The sequence below is a fragment of the Camellia sinensis genome, chromosome 15 (genome assembly GCF_055761805.1).
Source record: "Camellia sinensis isolate YWXY chromosome 15, ASM5576180v1, whole genome shotgun sequence".
Classification (NCBI taxonomy): Eukaryota; Viridiplantae; Streptophyta; class Magnoliopsida; order Ericales; family Theaceae; genus Camellia; species Camellia sinensis.
Window position 1 is genome coordinate 137,695,407 of NC_138975.1, and position 6,000 is coordinate 137,701,406.

A 6,000-nucleotide genomic window follows, 5' to 3' on the forward strand; every position below is an offset into this window, starting at 1 on the left:
GTCCATGTTTTAGTGTGCTTGAGGTTTGTTTTTGGTCATTCGGGTCATCCATGCTTTGCTTTGTATAGCTACCATGTAATCCCCCTTGGCTTGCCTTGTGTTTTAGACCATTGTTGCATACTTAGCTTGTCTTGTTTACTTGGTTTTACACCTTCTATAATATGATTTCAGAGCTTTCTATGCATGCCATGTATCCATGTTTATCCTCCTTTAAATGTGCTTAAAAGTTGCTCTTTGGTGCCTAAGTGTTGGACTTTGTGTGCATGCATGCTTGTATGTGTTTTGGCCCTCATTTCCATGGCATTTGGCCACTGATTTGGGCCTATTTGAGAGCTGCCTATTTTGGTTTAAGACCATTCCTACATGTCGTTGCATGCTCATCCATCTTGCATGCTTGTTAGTTTGCATAACTTGCATGCTTGCATGTTTACATTGCTTGTTCACATGCTCATATTGCATGCTTAGCTTCCATGCTTAGGTTGCATAGCATTAAACATGCATCTCTTGCCTCTTGAATTGATTATGATGGAGGTTGGGGCCCATTGTTTGTTTTGTGCATTTTATTCCATATTGAAATTGCACACTTTGACTCTTTGGGCCATCACGCATTGAAATGCATGATTGGTGGCCCGAGAATCGAGCACCATACCTCTTTGAGTCACAAACATGACAAAGGATGTGGTGGTGCACACATTTGCTCGAAATGCATTTCCATGCTATGTTTTGCCCTCTGCTGCTGTCAAAACAGGTTCTGCAGGAAGCTTTGGCTGGCCGGCCATCTATACTACCGACCGGGCATCCATTATTGGTCGATGGCTTTACAGATGGTCGATGACCATCCGGACATGGCCGGTGGTGTTTTATCTCAGCCGGTGGTGTTCCACAGTGTCCATAGAGTGCTCCCTGGGACTTGTGCAATTTTCAGAGGAGCAGAGCAGGGAAAATAGAGGCAAACTTGTGCATGTCGTTGGATTTCCGAGCAAACCCAAACACGTATTGCATTGGGCCCTCTTCCCGAGGCTGTTTGCTGCTTTCTTCGATTAGTTAATTTGCTTAACTAGTTTAACTAGTTTAATTTGCCTGTAATAATTAATTAGCTTGTATGTTAGTTAATTGTATTATTCTTTTGGTCCCTCCGAGCGAGGGCGAATTTGTGATAAGTGTGGGTGCGTGTGTGCATGTCTTCTAAGCCCACGTCTTTCTTCCCTTTTATTTACCAGCTTTCGATGGTTAGTCTAGGGCATGTTTCAATTAGCATACAGTATGATAGCATGTTTGCATCCATAAATTTGTCTTGCATGCACCAGGCTCGGTGCATCATACTAACTGCATTGTATTTCAATTCCAAGTCGGATATGTGTTAGTTGTAGCATCATCGTATGTCATGTTTAGATTAGCCAAGCCTATTGTAGTTGCATCCTGTATGTGTTGCATTAGCCATCTCTACATGAACTAGGATCATGCACATGATTACTAACTAGCTTCTGTACTGGCTTGGAGTACTCGGTAAGCATTTATGCTTTAGCATACCGCATGCGTGTGAGTGTTGCCATAATAGCATGATTACCATGAGGCTAGCTGCATATGTGATATAACTGCTTGAATGCCTGTGGATGGAGGTTGAATTAACTAAATTGGGATAATGCATTAAAACTGTGAGTTTCAAGCCCACTAGATAGTGGCAAAATCATCTTTTCTAAAGCCCACTTGACGGTGGCGAAATCTACATTTTTAGCCTACTTGCGAGTAGCAAACCATTTTCAAAACAAGCATGAAATGTTTTGTTCCAATTTAGGCGATTTGGTCTATACTTGTTTGCTGTGCGCATAACATAGTAATTCTAGGTTAATAACCGGAATAAGAACACATAACGTTTTCAAAAACAGATATCACAGTTAGTAGAGGCCGATCTTCGGATCGGGCGAGAGGGGGTGCTCATAGCTGACCTTCCCCAATTGTACCCAAGCTCCCGAGCCGGGGCAACTTTGGTGATGACGGACACGTGGCCTTTGGCACCGAGTCAGGGTTTCCTAAATTCCCCCATAAAAAATATTTAGGTGGCGACTCTGTATCTGGCAAAGCAGTCCATGTTTGACACTTCTTTTCTAAAAATTTGTTTTCTCAAAACGATTTGCCAGATTTGGACTCTTTGGTTCAAGATTAAAGACCGTGACAATTTGAGAGTCCGAACTGTAGTGTGCCCCAGACGAACAGAACGGGACTCATCCTCCTGGGGCATTCGGGCGCGTCTACAGTTTCTGGCGACTCTGCTGGGGATTTTAGAGAGCTTAACTCGAACTCATGATATCCTGTTTTGATTTTATTTATGTGTCTCTTTGCATTGCATGTGCATTGGTGCGCCTAGGACACCATGTTTGCCATCTGCCATTCCTGAACGGTTTGCCGGAGGCTTGTCTTGTCAAGGCATGACCATAAGGCTGATCGGCTGTGGGCTCTGACAGTATGGGAACACAAACCCCAGTTTTTACTGGGGCACCCTTTTGACCATTCGACCTAGTGAATATTCGGAATCTATAGTGACTATTCCAAGCTAGGACAGGTTGCTTACCCGATTATAGGTTGTTTGAAACCGCTGCGTGCGTAGTGAAACCCTAGCTCCTGACAAAATAGGACAGGAAAACCCTACCCCAACATAGGGGTGTCTTGGCTCTCATTTGTTTGCTATGTGCTTTTAGAGTGTATCTCTACAGGGAATACGCATAACAGTTTGTAAGTCTAAGTAACAGGCCTGCGGGCATCACCATCAGTATTTAGGGAATCAATTTTTCTTGAGGGTATCAGTTTACAGCCAGTATTTTGGGCAGAATTCTGTAGGGGGGCACAGTCATTCAACTTTGCTCATATGGGTTATGGTGAAATCAGGCTGAGATGCTCTCTGTTTTTCCTTTTGCTAGGTAGTCTTGGAACCATAGCTTCAGAAGGCTCCGATATGCCCCGAGGTTCATCGGACTTGTGCTGATAGACTTTGTCAGGTCAGAGATTCAGTTCAAGGGCAATCAGTGATCCTTTGCCAGAGGCAGGGTAAAAAGGCCAGTCAGGCACAGATCATCAGTTCAATAGTCTTCAGATCAGCAGTCATTATCCATCTCACCTGTGTGCGGTTGGGTTGAGATATCTGTTTTTACCACAGAGACAGATATACCGATAGATCAGTTAGATCAGGGCAGTATGGCGGGAATGGAAGAGATGGTGCACCAACTCCATGATAGTATGAAAGCCATGCAGCAAGACACTGTCCGTCAAGCAGAATTCGCCAAGCAACAGGCTGTGGTCATAGCCCAACAGGCAGAGACAATTGCCTGGTTAGAGCAGCAAATTGGAGTATCTACTTCACACCGGGCTCCTCCCCCACTAAGAGTTCCAACACTCGGGGAGACAGCTAATGTCCAGGAAAATACGGACATTCCGACAGGGCCAGCTCTGCCCCCGGTTCTACCCCAGCTATCTAAAACAACCACCAACCTACCAGCCTCCCCCTTTGATGTCGAGACGGACCCCACAGCATTGAAAGTGAGCAAGCTTGAGAAATTGTTCAAGAAGTCTCCGGGGGCCCACTCCATTCCTGATATTGAAGATGGGTATACAGACTCGGCTGTGACGCTGCTGGACAAGTTTAAGATGCCGCACATCGACCGCTTTGATGGATCTGGGGATCCCATGGTACATTTACGGCTGTTTTCGAACATACTAAGGCTGATGGGCCTCACCAGATTACAGAAGCTATCATTGTTTGGCCAGACCCTGTCTGGGATAGCTGCAATCTGGTATGCAAAATTGGAGAACTCTGCGAAACAGAATTGGGAAGAGATGGCTGAGGCCTTCAGTGATCAATACTCTTACAACGCACAGATTGAGGTCACAACTCGTGATCTTGAAGTCACCCGCCAAGAGCCAAAGGAGAGCTTCTCAGAATTCGTGGCCCGCTGGAGGGCCAAGGCCTCAATGATGACCATCAGGCCAACGGATAAGGATCAAATACGGATGGTTATGTGCAACCTCCAGCCCAAACTAATGCAGAAAATGATCATGCTCCCCTTCCCTACCTTTTCAGATTTGCATGAGAAGGGAGTACAGATCAAGGACGCTATGAAGCAGGGCCTTATTGACCAGGAAAAGGAGCAGCCTAGGAGGGTGTTTTCCCGCAATTCAAGTGCGACTACCAACGGTGATGCAGCTGCAAAATCTTCTGAAGTGGGTATGGTCACCACCACTACACCAAGAGTAGCCACCCCCTTTGTTGGTACATCCACTTCAAACCCCCGAACTTCAGACTATCTACCCCGAGGCAAGAGGGTTTTCACCCCACTCTATATGCCTTTGTCTAAAGCCCTAGGGGTCCTACTCAAGAAAGGACATCTGAAATCGTTGGAACAACGGCCTCTACCCGATTCTCTCCCTCCAAAGCATGACCTGACTAAGTACTGTTCTTTTCATCAACAAGCCGGTCATGACACCGACAGTTGCGTCCGTCTCCGCCACGAGATACAAAATTTGATTGACAACGGGGTCATCCCCGCACCAGGTCCTGCAAAGTCTATCGGCACTTGATTAGTGGGGGATAATGTGATGTGATCGAGGGATGAACCACCTGCGGGCGGCACTCAGTTTACTCCGGATGTGGCGTATGGCACGCACTATTTTGAGCATTTCGCGAATGCTAGTTTTTGTGCTTTCTGACTTGGGTATTGGGTCAGTCTTCTCAATTTGTATTGAGTCAGTCTTTTCATACTGAGTCAGTCAGGTCTGTCTTGTTGTGTCGAGTCAGCCCTGTTTTGTTAGAGTCGGGTGATTTCGGGGGTGTTACCTCGGACATCACTTGCTTGTTTTGTGTTTGTCTTTTTTGCTTTCTTTTGAGTCTATTTCTGCCTTGGAGCCAGTTACGCCAACAGATCTGAATGGAATAGCAGTGATTTTCGCACTCTTGTGTTTGTTTCTTCCGTGTGCCAGTTGTGACAGAAATTCTAAATAAGATGGCAGTATTTGACTAGAAGTTGTGTCTTTTCTGTGCCTTGAATTCATTGCATCGACCTAAGTTTTCCAAAACTTTTTTCGAAACATTGTGATAAAAATGAAGAGGAAGGAATTCCGTGGGTTTTGCAAAATTTGATCAATTGAGAGAAAGAGAGGTATGCTAAGCCCTTAATGATCAAGATCATGCTTGTTAATGTGAGTACTGAGAAGGATCCTGACTTGATCCAGATTGGTTCCACATTGTCTTCAGCGCGAGCGATTTGTCGCTTTCATAAAAGATTTCAAAAATTGTTTTGCGTGATCCTGCGAAGACCTGTGTGGAATCGCTCTTGAGATTGTGCAGCCTAGGATCGCTCTCAGCCTCGAGACTCGACCCCTCATTTTCAAACCTTGGACTTAAATTCAGAATGGTCAATGGTAAACCATCAAAGGAGGCCTGTGTGGCCATATTCAAAGCAGCCCTCAAACAAGAGGCAAGAAAGTCAGATCAAGAAGATTAGATGTCATCAAAAGAAGCTTGTAAAGCTAGATCAGAAGCACCCCTGGAACTAGGGGCAAAGAATTTCAAATGTGCTTGAAGAGCCGAAGATGGATCATTCCACAAGTAGGTCGGCAAGAATGCCAAATCCCAGAAGGGAGGAAAGAAGATAGTTTCTACTGAAGAACAACTGAGTTCTTATCCGCAACACTAGGGGCAAATTCAACCCCCTATTGGATGGACTCCTGCATCGTCAGCGAACAACAGCCATTCTCATGGATTCAGATGACTTCAGGATCTCAAACCATTCAACATGGACAAAGTTACACTTTTACCCTTGAGAGGCTCGTTGGGCCGAAAACCCGGAAGGGCGACCTAGGCAAAAGTTAGAGCAAGAAAAAAAAAAAAAAGAAAAATGCAAAAAAAAAAGAAAGAAAAAAGAAAAATGCAAAAAAAAAAAAAGAAAATGAAAATGAAGAAAATGAAAAGAAAAGAACAAAAAGAATTGAAAAGAAAAGAAGAACAAAGCT